The 16,542-nt window shown below is 39.0% G+C and overlaps 1 long non-coding RNA gene across 1 annotated transcript in view; it reads right to left on the reverse strand.

The window, feature by feature from the left end:
• Positions 1–3,962: 3,962 nt before the first annotated feature.
• The window catches only part of LOC148217208 (uncharacterized), a 49,053-nt gene continuing 36,473 nt past the window's right edge, over positions 3,963–16,542 (reverse strand). Inside the window, exons 4-5 of the long non-coding RNA XR_015796481.1 lie at positions 10,032–12,914; positions 3,963–5,425 (exon numbers count right to left, since the gene is read on the reverse strand). This is a non-coding gene — a long non-coding RNA (uncharacterized LOC148217208). The remainder of the gene's footprint in view (positions 5,426–10,031; positions 12,915–16,542) is intronic.

Genomic DNA, 16,542 nt, shown 5'->3' on the forward strand with positions numbered 1-16,542 from the left:
CTAGCTGACCTTAAAGGTAAAAGCAGTTGATTCAAAAAAGCTAATCCTGGTCAGTATTTGGATAAGAGACAACCATGGAATAACAGAGCTGTAGATTAGCCTGGGAAGCTAGAAAAAAACTGGAAGAAACAAGCCAGTGTTGCCAAGAAAACTACATCAACATATCCATGAAGTCATCATAAATCAAGCTTAATTTAAAGAAGATGCTGTCTTCAAGTTGAACAAACAGGAATATTTATAGTTCACATTCTCTCACATATCTGGGTGATCATGCTCCCCACACACAAACTAGGGTGGAGAGACTGTACCCATCCTTGCCCAGCTTTATGGGAGAACCTTTTCTGCTTTGTCCATGTCATGGTTTTTGATTGGGGTTAATTTTGTTTACTGCAATTTAATGATAGCTCAGCTTTTAATTTAGTGTCACATCTTAATCTGCTTTAATATATTGTTTCCTTGTGCATGTTGCCTTGGGGGCCCTATTTGGTCCAAAAGCGGGATGATAAATACATTAATAAATTATGCCTATGTCATTTCCTTTCTCCAAGGACTCCTGTGAATTGTAGTATTGTAGGAGGTTAGTGGGAATCTCTGACACTGAGAATTCTTGACACTTTCAGGAAGCTACAATTCCAGTATTTGGACAGAGTGGGAAGCAAGTATGAAAACTTCTGAAGCACTGTATAATCATACCATGGTATAATATATGAAATTCATTGTTGTTCAAATAATGGGTGTGTTGGCTCACACTTATGGTATATTCAAGCTTCCAGCAGACCAAATTTACAAAAGCAAATGTTATTATTTCATCAGAAACACATAAAGGAGAATAAAACTTATCCATTCTTCTTGAGCAAAATCTTTAGACACCTATCTACTTACTAATTCTTATCTTTATATCCCACTTCTTCTCTAGAAGTTCAAGGAAGCAGTTATACATACAGTATATCTCATTACATCAAAGCTCCATGAGGTAGGCTTAGTTTCACAGCAGTATTTCTGCGAGACTGGATGGACAGAGAAATAGTGACTGGTCCAAAGTTCCCCAGTGAACTCCATGGTTGCCTATGAATACAGATGTCCCTGGAACCAGTCCAACACTTTAACCTCGACCTTACCTGTCTTTAGATCATAAGACAAAAAAGAACTATTCCAGGATTCTGAATCCTGATTGTAGCATTTTTACCCTGAATTGGGCAGTACTGGGCATTACTTTTAGCCTGGAAGCTGAGATGCAGCTTTTAAGCAACTAGTATCCAATGGCCTCATGTTCTTCTTGCTGAACAGGCTCATCTTTAGTTCACAAGCATGAGGTCACAATAATGAAGGTTTAATCTCATGGATGGATATTTTTTTCTGTCAGCCTCTAATAAAGGCTGGAATAATGTTTCCAGATAGTGTATCTCTAAATAATTGGGATCTACACCAAAAAAAGGTCACCTGGCATGATGGAAGGTAAGATATTCCTCCACCTGACATGGGAGGCAGGAAACATTATACCTCTCAAAGAAAGAAAGATGCAATGTTTTAAGCACCTTTTTAGGCTGCAACATACAACAGACTGTGAAAGAAATCAGCTCTGCCACCCTTTCCATTCCTTAATTTCTCTTCAGCTAATCTTGCAACGCTAAGAACAAGGAACTGACCTGTCCTAAGCTGCTACAGTTCTAATAGTAACAAAAATTCCTCATCCCACTTTGCACAAAAAAGGGAAGTAAAATAAGCTGCTTCCTTACACATACACATATTCCACTCTTGTCCTTACTTCATTTTGTAGGCATTTGTCCAGTTGTATTCAATCTCCACCCACCCTGCCCCCAAGTGCTTCCTCTGAGAGGAAGCTGCAAAGCCACTAAGCCACCTTTCCCTTGAAAGAAAATGAGGGTGGCTGGAGCCTCAGAGCCAGGAGTTGTGGTGAAGAAGAGTTCCCACAAATAGGACAATCGACTGCTCACAAGCTTCCCAGAGCTGAGGCATTACATTGAGCCAGCAAATACCCTGCCACTGAATCAGAATAATTTGGCTCAGTTCTCAAACATGGCTGACATTATGAGGTCACAGAGCTCTGAGCTATTTTTGATCTGACCCAGAGTCTTTGTATGGAAGTGCCAAGTTAAGATACTTCCACTTCCTATAGAAGCAACCAAGATTCATCGATGTTTTCAGAACAAGAAATAAATGTTGGAGAATAAATCTAGGTGGGCTCACTTTCCAACTGACTAGCACATCAGTTATCCCAGGCTTTAGCACACAGAGCTAACTGCACATGGATTAGCTTTGATGACTGCACTTTGCATTTTTATGTTGATATTCATTGCACTGCATTCAGAACATACTAACATGCCAACCACTCAATGTTAGTCTTCATTGCCTCCAAGCTGCTTCCAAGCTGGATAATCAATTACTCTCCTTAGTCCTAGTCCACAGTCCCAATATCATCTCACCTCACCTCACCTCACCTCACCTCACCTCACCTCACCTCACCTCACCTCACCTCACCTCACCTCACCTCACCTCATGATGCATGAGTCTTATACTGACAAAAATCCCTCCCTCTTTCCCTTCACCCCTCCAAAAAGTCATGTATTTGTCTACTATGAAAACAGTATGAGTCTTTTGAGAGTCAACCAAATTAGCAGATAGTCATCTGAATAGCTGTATTTTATGCAGGGCAGAAATGAAATTTTGAGAACTTAAGAAGAGATGGAAAATCCAGAATAATTTCTTGTCTTTCCTCCTCTCTGGACTGGTCAGTCAACAAAAATCTAGATCTAGACATCTAGTGCTGTTTCACAAGAGTGGTAAACACATGTTAATATAGAAGATTCATAGAATCTGGCTTTCACTTTGGAAACCACTAGCCAAATCTTGTGTGAGTAACTGTTAGCCAGGGGTCATATCAGTCCAGCAGCACCAGCCATGGAGAGCAGTGCCCAGTGACCGGAAGGGAGGGAACATGTACACTGCAGCTGAAAGCAGCCAGTGGGGGATGCTCAGGTCCAAACCCCTGACTTTGTTGTGTTGAAGCACCAGAAACTGTACAAACAACAAAGCTTGTATCAAGAGAAGATGGGAAACACCACTTTAACCTTGGATCAGCTGAACAGTCTCGCAGTTGCAGCAAGTATAAATATAACAAATAAATAAATAAACAGGTAGCTACGGGCTGGAGGTGTGATGAAGGCAGCATCGTAAGACAGGTCCTGAAACATGGTTAGCCAAGCATCTTTTAGGCAGTGTTGGGGGTTGAGTAGATAAGCCCACAAGCCCTCTGAAAAACAGGCTGCTTGCAAGGTAGAAATATGTCAAAGTTTGCTACTGTATGTAGCGAAGCAGAGAAGGGGAAGAATAATGAGGAAGACTCTCATGGAAATGCCAGTCTGCCCCAATAGAACAGAATAATTGGGGCAAATTATAGAGAGGGAAATTGACTTTTTAAAGCAGCTGAAAAAGGGGGGGGGGATAAAAATTTTGGAATGATCTCCTGATTATGGGGCTATGAAAGTGATGGGACTGTGGGAAGCCTGTCAAAGGAAGTAAGCAGGATAATTTGTTTAAAGGGAAAATTGAAGCTACAAAATCTGAGAATTACTTTTTAAAAGTCCATTGCTGAATATGTAAAGGGGAGACATGAATTTTACAGGACTTCTGTATCAGGAACGGTGGGTGGGGTCTTTGGCTTGGCCTTTTGCTTTTCCCAATGGCAACACTTTACTTCCCTTAACTGGAGTGAAGTCAGTTGAGTGACAGCAAACTGAAACATTGTGATTTTTGCAATACAGGAGAGATTTCAGTGGATTCATAGCGTAGTTGGGAGGCCTCTTTATAGTTATATGGAATACAGGTAAACAGAGAAAAAGGATTAAGACTGAAACATCTAGTTAAAAAAAACAGGAGGATAAATTGTGAATGAACACTACCTGTTAGGATGTAAATTGTCTTTATCGCTTATGCTGTATGTCTTTAACTTACGATATACTCATTTTTGATGCATTAGTGAATTTGCCTTGCCCCAAGATCTCTTATTAAATGAAAGTTTTGCTATTGTAGTCCTCGTTTCTTTGTTTTTGAAAAGGAAATTTATCAAATGCATTAGTCTTCTCAAATTGTGAAGCAAATTAGGGAATTACATAAAATATATTATTTCAAGAAACTTTTCATTGCTGTGTAAAGTGGGTCATTCCATTTCTATCTGTAAATTATTCCTTTTATTGTCACCTTCATAGTTTGTCCAAAGGAACAAAAGTACAGTACATTAGGCATGCAATGTAGCCTGTTGTTATTTTGCTTTTATCACCTGGAGGCAGGGAGTTAATACTGAGCCAGACTGCTTTAAAACTGCCCAGAAATAGAGTTTATGGTTGTTTATGCAGACTGCAAGTCAAGTGACTGCAGCAGTGATTTTAAAAGAGATGCAAGAGAGATCACTAATGCAAATGGATCAAGCCAGAAAGTTGCAAGTCTAGTAAAGTCTAGTTTATGACATACATATTCACAGAAGTATTAGCAGTAGCATGTTACACATAAACAGGTGTTACAATATTTTATATGCCCATACTTTTGCCCATCTGGTGGGACCACTGAAGGCAGCTCCCATCTGGACAAGAATTAGGGTAATTGTCCATATGGGGGCTGTAATGCTCCAGGAGTGGGGTTGCCATTTTGCAGCCCCCCACCTCCAGTCAAGCGGCCAATCACAAATCCAACTCTGGAGCAGTCTGTGGACAATTCTCCCAGTCTCAAGGAAAAATATATTTTGCATTGAGCGATCAAGGTTGTAAGCCTCTCAGGTCTTCCATCATACTTGTACGGCAAAGAACCAGGGGAGCTTAGCAGCACAGCTGTAGAAACTGCTGCTATTATTGGTCCAAGAATTTGGGCCTGGGGACTACTGCCACAGCTGGCACTGGTGCGTCTGGAGCACTTTTTGCACTAACTGGTTCACTGCCTGGTTCACGTGATTTGTCTGGACTGCCACAGGGCTCCAATACCAGACCTAGGCATTAACATCCTGGTTACTGGTCAGCATGATAGCATGACAGTCACTCATCATAGTTGGGGTCTAGAAACTTTTGGCGATTATTTATTCCTGTAAAAGTGGGAATAAAGCATCACTGGAATTATTATCAATTTCTTTTGGCAGATTCTAGACCTGGAAATGGCATAGGCAGGGAGTCAAGGATACATAGCTACTTTGCTGCAAGAATTCATGAAGCCAGTACAAAAGAATGCCACTGACTACTGTGTATGACATGCAAGCCCTATTTATAGTGAAATCAGTGTCCTAACTCTTGCACTTCATTCTCACACCCATGTAGTGCGGTAGACTCGAGGCTTTTCTCCTTTGGCCTTGTGGTCGTAACCAACTAGTCTGCTTACAGGGTGTTTGCTTCTTGTCTTGCCAGAACCAGTTCTCACATAAAACCTGGGAAAAATGGACATGGAAGAAAAAGGAAAGAAGTGTGAGTATGTGGAAAAACTACAGTTTAAAAGTGCTTTTGGCAATATCGGCAGAATTGTAACCAAAAGAGTACAAGAGGTGACAATGAGCAAAACTTGACTTTATACTGGGCAGGAGGTGTGTAGATCACATTTTTGCTCTTCAGCAAGTCATTGAGAAATGCATGCATGCAAGAACATTTATCATAGGTTTACTGATTTAGAGAAAGTGTATGATAGCAAATGGGCTTGACTCATGGAATGTTTTGTGAGAATATGAAGTTAGAATTTGCTTGCTGAATGTGATAAAAGTGGTATATAATGAAAATAAAGCATTTGTAACAATGAATGTAATGTTTAGCCAATGGTTCAGCACTGTACAGGGATACAAGAATGTCTGATGTCCTCTTGGCTGTTTCATGTATTTATGGATAAATATATAAGGAAAGCTTATGAAGACATTAGATGTGTGTTGGTTGGGGACAACATGACATCACTTGTATACATTTACTTTTTTATACAGATGGTGCCATGTCTTTGACTGTGAACTCCAATGTTATCCAGCAAATGTTAGCTAGTTTGTATGATGCAACAAGGAGTATAGATCTGAAAGAAAATTAAGGTATCAAAGACCAAGGTAGTTGTGTTCGATAGAAAAAATGTAAGGAATTATTAAAAATTTTAAGAAATGGGGAAAAGCTAGACCAAGTAGATGGATGGTTACTAAAGATGGGGAAATGGAGAAAATTTAAAATGTGCAAATGCTGGTAGAAAGGTAGTGGGGTAATATGTGGTGAAGAATGAATATTTGTTAAAAGAAGTTAAAGTACTCTGTATAACAGCATGTTTCTGCCCAGTTTGTCAATCAATCAGTTTATTACAGCCCTAAGGCCAGATACAATAAAATATCTAATAGCAGAACTGTTATATACACACATACATATCTATATCTATCAAAAAAAATAAGTATAATAGGATCTAAAAAATAATTAAAAACAGATGTAATAAAATAAAACAGAATAAAAATAGTATTATAAGAAGTTCCAAACTTAATTAATGGTGCCCACTTTGTTGTATGAAAGGGAGAGTTATGTATGTCCAGAGAAGCTAAATGCAGTAGAATGAGGTCCTTAAGAAGTATATGTGGTGAAACGAGACAGGGTCAAAAATGTATGAGTGCAGAATTAATGTGGACTGAACAGTGACCAGTATAAACAGGTATGTTGAGAAGATTTGGTCATATCAAAATAAAGAATGGAAATCTGATTGCAAACCCATGTTTTTTTCAGGAAGAGTGAATGGGTTGACAGGAAGAAGATGTCTGAGAAAGCTGTGGTTGCCTGGGGCTAATAAAATCCTGAAAAACAGAGTTTAAAGAACAAAAGGCAGTATATGAATTGGTCCATGGCTGTGGTGGAAACAACAATGATTTGCAAGGATAGAAAGAGAGATGGATAGCGAACAGTGTTGATATAAATTAGGTTTAGCTATGTCTCCTTTTCTGTTTCTTATCTCATGCCTTTACTTTTTCTGGCTCACTATTTCTTACTCCTTTTCTACCCTCTGCATAACATTGCTTACCCTAAATGGAATAGCATCATAGGCAGGTATGTATATATTCATGAAATGTTTGCAAATATGTTTGGGGTAAACTGGACCTATTATACTGTTATTACTTTAGACCAACTCAGTTCATAAGAATCAGTTTTATCATAGACCTTAAAATCAGAGTGTTTTTTGGCAGTTTTTCTAACTTAAGCATTTGTTTGTTGCACTGAAGAACAGCTGGATCAGACCCTTGGCCTGTCTCATCAAGCTGCCTGTTCTCACAGTGGCCAACCAACTGCACAGGGAAGCCCACTAGTCCTCATGCTATCACTGCTTTTGAAGTTCCAGAGATTTTGAAGGAATCAGCTGAGGCTCCTAAACCAGTAACACATCTTTATGAGAAACAAAAGGAATTTGATGACAGTGGTATTACTACTTCATATGGCTTTTGGAATAATAAATGTAAGTGTCCTGTTCCTGTAAATCAGTGGAAAATTGTTCTAAAGAATGTAACATTAATTTCTTTTGATTTTAGAATGAGGTTACTGCAACAGAAAATTCAATTTTTGTGAATATTGAATACCACACAGAATCATTAATAAAGGCTAGTTACAATTGCTATGCTGTTAGAAATGCAATTCAGAACATGGAACATTAATTCAGCCAATCTGAGCTCATCCTATTATTGACACATTGAAATCAACAGGCTTGTTAATGTAACTTTTGACTGGTCACTGCATGTAAGGAATGGATGTTCCTCTTAGCTCTGTCCTTAGTATTTGAAATATCTCTAGATGTTTCTGGAGTTTTTAAAGATAGCCATATCATGATTACACCATACATTCAGGTGAACTCTATACATAATTTGCAACAACGAATTACTCATATGCATTGTTTCTTGATGTTAGTCTTTTTCAAAGGGACAAAGAATTATACTTCTGAGCAATTTTGTCAATGATTTTTAATTGTTTCACTAATTATATAATAGCCCAGCCCTCCCTCCTCCTCCTTCTTTAGTCACATTATTAATGTGGTTATATAGGTATATAGTTTTTTTCTATTACTGAGTTTGATATAAAAATATATATATTTAAAAAATAACATTTTCAAACCCAAGGGAAAAAAAGAATCTGTACAGCATCAGAATTGATTTGATGAGCTGTAGATACTTCCCTAACATAAATGTCTAATAGTGTAAAAAAAACATTTGGTCTTAGTTAAACAACTCCTGCCTGCCTGCCTGTCTACAAAACGCATTTGTGGAGAAAGCATCACATCTCCTTCTTTCCCTTTCATTCCATTTCTTTAGGACAGGTTTTCCATACTGCTCACTACTAACCCAGCTGCATTTTGCCAAGTATAACATGCTGATAGATTGAACTAGTCATTAGTCTTGATAAAATCAGTTTCGATAATGATTTAATGCTGCTGAATTAAAATAAAATAACAAAGTGAGCAAAGTGATCAGAATGAAAGAACATTTTCTATTTTATATTTCAGTACTTTTTTGAAATGCTGCCATCTTACGTTCATCTGTAGACATAACAGATTACCTGGTAGAGTTAGGCTGCTACTTTAGCTAACTCTTAACAACCAAGAATCTTTTCCAAGTGAATTCTTCTGTTTACAGTACTCTTTGATTATAAACTACATTCAAACATTCTGTCACTTTTGGATTATTAGTTCCATAATTTCATAATTTCCAATAATATGTCATGCCATGTCATGTTGTTATGTTGTGCATTGTGTAATATAGACAAAGGTGGATCTTTGTAATCAAAGACTATGCAACCAAAAACTTCTCACCATTAGAATTGAGGAAGGTAGTAAACATGGGCAAAGACCTTTCTAACATTTAGAAGAAATGTTTCCATCCGCAATCTGTCATGCAATTTGATAGCAATGAATTCAGAAGCCCATTTTGATTTTTCCCCCTAGAGGTTAGTTTTCACAAGTAGAGGGACATATATTTAATAACAGAGGCAGACAGTTTTCCTTTATTAATAATTTTCTGCCACCATCACAAACAACCTTCAAGCTCTTATCACTTGCAATGTATTGATAACCACTTTCTTTTCCCAAAAATGCCTGTTTGGAACAATGCTTTGTGATAATATAATGTTGGTATAAGTGACTTTAGAATTAAATTTATGAACCTTACTTGCAGTTGAGAAAAAAGTTACTATCTTTGCCACTGCTCCCAATAATTTATAGAATTCACCAAATCTCCTTAAATTTGCAAGGGGATATGATGCTTCTTTTGGGGGACGTGGTGGCGCAGCGGCTTAATGACGCTGAAAGTTGCCAGCCAGAAATGGTCGACACTTCAGTGGTTCGAGCCCAGCTCCACACAGCAGAGTGAGCTCCTGTTTCCTCCCCAGCTCCTGTCAACCCAGCAGCACGAAAACTTAAGTGAGTAGATAAATGGGTACTCTCACCCTGGTGGGAGGAAAAATGCTGGTGGCACCTTGCAAAGGAGACGGGAGCAGTTGCCGGTAATGCAGAAGCCACGCACACCCGAAAAAGGCGTGAAGCAACGGAAACCCCGCCTCCTGCGCTTGCCAGCTGGGCTCTGCTCTAGGAAGGAGGCACTGGCAAACCACTTCCAAAACACCTTGCCTTGAAAACTGCAGGGACTCGTCCAGGCAGTCGCCGCAGAATCGGTAACAATTGAGTGCGGATTAAAAAAAAATTGATGCTTCTTTCATATTTGCATGTGTGCCAGATCTAGTCAACTGAACGATCTCCAAAAAGGCTAAGCAGGACTAGACCTGGTTAGTATTTGGATGGTTCTAGTGATAGCTATAATACATTTCCTGAAGTATGGTGGTGTCAGGTTGTTTATGCTATTACAAAATCTAATATGTAACATTTTAGAGTCTTCAAAGTACTTCCTATGCGTTACCTTAGTAATCTGTACAGCAGCCCTAAGTTAGGATTGTCTAGCTGTCTCTCAATAATAAATGGAGATTCAGGTTGAGAAATGATCTGCTTGGCTGCAGAATTAAGTCATAACCAAAGCAACATCTAAAAAGGAGACTTACCAGTCCATGGATGAATGTATATTATATTAGATGAAGCAAATGCTCGTCTGGATTGGATGTTATGATTTATAGGCCATCCAGAGTCTTGAATTGGAGCAGCATATAAATACTGTAATTAAATGCATTACATAAATAAATAAACAAATTCAGAAAGTCTAAAAAATGTGCCTAATATTGTTTTCCTCAGAGTCCTGATAGGTTGCCCTATCATTAGACAGTCTTTCTGGCAGCTCCTAAAAAGTCTTTAAAGATGACAGAGCCTTATTATCCAGCCCAGACAGTACAAATATGAGTCCCCGCCCGCTCTTAGTAGAATTCATTCTTGCAACAGATTCAGATTTATTTATAATCATAAAAAGGTTTCCAGAGGAATTCAAGCCCAGGAAGGAATGCTTTTAAATGTACCAGTTAACATCAACGTCATCACATCATTGCCATCATCATCTCAGGCAGCAAAATGCAAGGAATTTGTCTCCCAACAACCTGTATCAATTTCTGTGACAAATACAGTAAATGTATTCTTTTCCCTCATTAATTAGGCTTGCTTACAGTATATGTTTGGCACTGGTGTATGCTTGAATCCTCCTGCCAAAATGGGTGGATAAACAAATCAGTTTTGTTAGGGTTACATCTGCACCAATACCATGGGCTGTTCTACATATAAGTCACAATCATAAGCGTGCATGAAATTGTAAGTGCTTAAATTCTTTTTTTTCAACCAACTTGTTTTTATAAATCTAGCAAATGTATTTCTGAAAGGGAAACCCAGCAAAGAATTGCCTTTTTGTACAATTGCAATATTTCACATTACACTAAGCTGCGTAATATCTCCATAGTCTTAGAGTGTTCTACAACCTATCTGAAACGTAATCCATAGTTGTTATGATGGATTGCAAACACGGACATCCACAAAAGGAGGCAGCAAGGGAGGCAAGTGACATCATATGCATCATGACTTCAACATGCAAGTTACATAATTTGTGTCATTTGTGCAATGACATCACAAGATGCATACAGTAACTTCATTGTAGCTTCTGACAGATGCCTATGGTTGCAAATAACATAGAGAAATCACAAAACATGTAGAAAAACCCATTAGGGAAAGGAGGCAACACAGCCAATTGACAGCAGTTAACTAGCACCTACATATACATTCCCACATGTTACTTACAAACATTGATTGATTGCGTGCCATCAAGTTGATAGTGACTCTTAGTAACTACACAGAAGGATTTTCTCTGGGACAAACTTGCAAACAGTTCTACTAGACCTCTCAGCAGCTTTTAATACCATCAACCAAGATATTCCTACTGATCACCTGACAGAACTGGCCATGAGGCATCATTTTAACAACTCTGATCTTTCCTATCAGTCTATGTTCAGAAAGGTTTATGAGAGACTATTGTTCAACACCTGAACTGCTAATTTTTAGGGTCCCACATGGATCCATCCATCTTATCCCCCATGCTGTTGAGTGTCTCTATGAAATGACTAGGGAAGATTACCTGGAATTTGAAATGGCATTTCCTCTGTATCCTGATGACATCCAGCTCTATTCTTTTCCTCCTTAGCATTTAATTCCAAGGGAGAAATTCATACCCTTAAATGTTGCTTAACTTCATTAACAGGCTGGATTATGAAGAACAAACTGGAATTCAACCCAGAAGACATTGAGGGATAATTGATAAAAAGGAAGTTGGACTCTGAGGTTGAGGTTCAGCTTAGTTTGGATGAGGTTGCCATCCCCCTAAACAAGAAAGTTGGTTCACCATCTGAGAGAACTCCTTGATCCTCAATTGCCTCTGGATTAACAAGTGATGACTGTGACGATTTTCAAACAATTAAGATTAGTGCACCATCTGCAGTTCCTCCTAAGCAATATACAGTTATCTGTGCCTTGTTTACATCCCATCCAAACTACTGTAAGTCTGTAGGTCTACCCTTAAACAGTGTTGAGAAGTTATTGTTAGTACAAGATACAAGATTCATGTGACATCTGTTCTAAAGATGGGCACTGGTCACCAATTGCTTACCATGCATTATTAAAGTCCTGATTGACTCAAGACCTAATTGTCTAAGGGACTGTTTCTCCCACTGTAAAATTATTGGGTTGTTAAAATCTGCAGGAGAGCCCTTTTGCAATATTCCTTCTGTTGGAAGCCTGTTCTTGTGGGACACAGGAGGGGGCTTGTCCTGCACTGTTCCCAGATTATGGAATACACTCCTTTGGAAATTGTCCCACACCCCCACATAAAATCTATAGAGAGATTTATCTGCCATCAAAGTTTTAATTTTAGTATTTACTTCATCAATAATTTTAATTTGTGTTCCTAACTTCTTATATTCTGGTTTGGTTTGCAAACTGCATTGCAGTTTTTTTTACTGCTCAGTGCAGCAGGAAAGAAGGAAATCAATAAATCAATCAAGATAAACACACCCAAATATGCAGTGTGGCAAAGAATGTTATCTGCAAATATCTATTATGAAGAAAAAGGAAATATGAAAAGCAATACATCATGTACAAGCAAAAAAATGCAGAAAGGAAAAACATACTGTATGCAAACACAGACTGATTGCTGAAATGTGCTATTTGAAGCTGATATTAATAGGTATTTTATTTGTTTTGCAATTATATTGGCTGCTATATATATTTATCCTTTTATTGTAAATTCATTTGGATACAATACAGTTCATTGCCTATTGTATACACAATTGTTTCTGGAGGTTTTTTTCTCACCTTCTTCATTGCTAATTATTCAATTACTTATCTCTTTCTGGATTGTGATTTTTTTTTTACCCTGAGTTTTTGTTCATGGTGCATTCCTTAGTCAGGAGTATTTCTCTGTTCTGCTTGCTCAGTTGTTTGTCCAAGTCAATTTGTTCCTGGGAATTGGGTGGAGAAAAAATTGAGTCCTTTTAATTAGACTACTACATCATGTAAGGTAGTCAAACAGGAAGATACCTAGAAACTCATAACTACTTCACTTCAATCATAGTTGGCATGTTGCTCCATAGACCACCTGTTTCAGATCTTGTTTAGAAACTAATATTCAGGTGTACTCTGAATTAGTAATGATGGTGAAGCAATAATATATCTGCACTATTACGTCTGTCAGTGGGGTTTCTTCTGATAGTAAAGAACTTTACTATACTATGATCTAACAAGAGGATGAGATATATTCCTAAGAGCTCACTATAATCAGTTTGTTATCCTATCAGCAGATAAAAAGTCATGAGTCCCCTCCAGCTTAGATGCTATAATTAAATCGGAATCAGTTCTGGTAGTTAACAGGTGTTCACTTCTTGGTTTGTAGGGGGTAATTTTTAGTTTGTGCAACCTGAGTAGAACAGTTTTGGAGAGAGGGAACTCATCAGATCTATTGCTTTACTGCCAAGTATATGAATAATTGCAGAGCTCCGTGTTCTCCATTAAGAATGGGGAGATCTTGGGGGCAAATTGAGGGGAAGCTGAAGACATGCCATCATATACTTTTAAAGCTATAGAATACTTGAATAAAGTTCCTTCACTGAATGTGAGCTGTGCCAGTGGAAGGTGAAGCAGAGGTGACCAAGAAGTCAAGAGAAGTGGCTGAGTGGGTAGTCAAGGGAAGACATCACAAACAAGAATCCACTTATAATGAGGCAAATGCTTCCCCACTCAGGGAGAATGAATTCCTTAACCAACCAGAAACTACAAAACAAAGGAACAGTGAAAGCAACTGTTGCTGATCTAACAACAACATTGTCCTGTAGGTAAATGTGAGGCGGCTTTTTGCTGTATGTGGGTTACATTGGTATGTCTGCTGCTTAGTAAATGGAGTAGGCCAGGGTTCCCAATTTTTTCAGGCCTGAAGGTACATGTGGAATATGGAAAGCATGTTATGGGCCCACTCAAAAAACAGTTGCCATGGTGGGTGTAGCCAATCCCCAACCACTATATAAAGACACCAGAAGGCAACCCCCAATCCCCAGCGATGGCCACCCACACTTTATTTGCTGGGATGTATTTGGAGCCCAGAGACATGGTTGGAAATACAGCTCATGCCTGAAACTGATTCCTTGCTTTGAAACAATGCTTGCTCCCTCTTCACTGGGCTGCCAAGGAGCAAGCATTGACATGGGTCACACTGTCACTGCCTCTCCAGCACCTAGTTGAGGGCCCAGGGAAAAAGCCTTGTAAAACCTAAATGTTAATTAAATACTAAATAGGCTATATGAATTCAGTTAATAACTCATCTGCCTCTGGGCCATTTAATATACATTAAAGTGTACTAGAAAGGTAACTAATAGTTCTTTTTTTTTAAAGATAATTTGTGCCCTATTTGTAAGAGATCAGAGCCATGATATGATCATTATTAAAAAAGTAACTCCTGAATTATTAGGAAGTAGAAAGAACCTCCAACCCCAGGAGAGTACCTTCTATGGCTTTAAATAATGGGAATACTACTGAAATTGGGCCCCAGTGGAGGTGCAGAAACAGTTAAGTTGGTTGTAGAACCACAACCAGCACACGTTTTTAAATCTGTATTGGTCATAAAGGCCAGATCTGAGATGTGAACTACAAGCTCTTTATTAAGCATAGAAAGAAAGCTATTATATTCTAACACTGCATGAAAATTTGTGAAGTAAACTCTTAGAAAAAAATGTCCCTTAACAATACAAGCTCCTTTATGAAAGGCAACCAGATAGCATAAGCACAAAATGATCGAATTGCATAATTATGTCTAATAGCTAAATACTGTTGTTTGTGTCACAAGGATAATTTTGTAGAAGATATTAAGGAGAGCCAACAATGTATTCAGGAGAAATGACCACATAACAAAGACCTAAATCCACAAGAATAAAAATGGCTATTTCTCATTTTTCCAGATGGGCAAGTCCTAGAAGTTGAAGCTGGAAGCCAGCTTTTTGCTCAGTGGCCTTTGATTACTATCAAGATCTCTTGCTAATAAGAGGGGACCAGAACTAAAGGAGGGCAGAGCCACTCACCGTATCTTGTTTGTTCTCTCTGCCATTACCTCTCTGGGCCATTTCCACACTAATGACTTAAGATGCCTTATAACATCACTCACTGAGCATTGAAATTTGTCCTCATTACTGTTATATTGGTACAACAATTGTTGGGTGACTATACAGAAGATATCGTGTATAGATTTGCACTCTGTGCTTGGCTCATAGCCAGCATGGGCCATTCACTGCTTCCTGAGTGCAGGAATGGATGATGTTGTCCTCTCCCTCTCCCAGCCCATTGTGAATGCAACCCCTGCCCATGTTTTCCAGCTTCAACTCAACCCCTGCTGTTTTCCAACCTGAGGAGATGGTCTCCAGAGCTTTTGTTCCATTCCAGTAGTGGCACCAGCTCAATTGGCTATAGTGCCTGGCTCATCAGCTCCTGTACAGTGGCTGGTTGCTGCCCTGAGCTGTCATTTCATTCTAGGCTGACTCTTCTCTACTAGTTGGCAGTTGCTATTTATTTACAATCTTGTGGTTGATGGCCCATTAAGTCTATGAACTGTCCTCAACCCTAGAAGCTCATGTTCTATTCAATCCTTACCCCTCCCAGTTCCAGTAACCCTTCTGGTTTCTGTCCAAGATGGGTGAATCATGATCCCCTTGCTTTCCATTCGCTGCCCACAGTACAGGCAGTCCTCAACAACAGTAATTGGGACCAGAATTGCTACTGCTAAGCAATGCAGTTGTAAAGCACGATATCACGTGACTGCGCTGCTTAATGAAAGAAATTCTGGCACTCCTGGTTGCCATCGTTAAGCAAATAATTGTAGGTCATTAAATGAGGACTTCACATGGTTGCCATTTGTGACCTCCTGCCAGCTTCCCCATTGACTTTGCTAATAGGAAGTTAGCAAAGAAGGTTGCAAATGGCAGTCATGTGACTGCAGGATGCTGCAATGTTGTAATTGCAAGCCAGGCACCAAGCACCCAGATCGCAATCAAGTGACCATGGGGATCCTGTGACTGGCATAAGTATGAGGACCGGACATAACTACCACTCATTCAGCACTGTTGTAAATATGAACAGTCGCTGAACAAGTGGTTGTTAAGCGAGGACCACCTGTACCGCAAAAACTCCCTTCCCTTTATTTTTTAGGCACATTTAAGTTTTAAGCTTTGCTACTTTATTTCTATGAAGCTGAACTATCAAATCTTCCTTGCTACAATTTTCCATTTTTGTACAGAGGATCTTACAAATTAAAGAAGAACCTGTTCCATGTTGCTTTGATTGTTGTAGCATCAAAGCAATGATGGTATCATAAGGAGAAAAAGAAAAAGGTCTGTGTTAGGGTCAAAGGAGATAATGTGAGAAGGGGATGGGAAGGCATCCATATGGGCAAACATCTGAGAGAGCAAAGGAAAGGCACAGGGGCTAGTGAGGAGTGAACAATCCCTCAAAAGAAAAGCTGGGAGGACCTGGTAGACCAGTGCACCAAGGAGTCAGCCAGTGAAGTTTATCTTTCCTGCATGGGTGGGAAGGGTAAGAAGCAGGAGAACA

The sequence above is a fragment of the Python bivittatus genome, unplaced genomic scaffold, assembly GCF_059951505.1.
Source record: "Python bivittatus isolate LINGU-HERP-01145 unplaced genomic scaffold, Pbiv_v1 ctg000000_np1212, whole genome shotgun sequence".
Classification (NCBI taxonomy): domain Eukaryota; kingdom Metazoa; phylum Chordata; class Lepidosauria; order Squamata; family Pythonidae; genus Python; species Python bivittatus.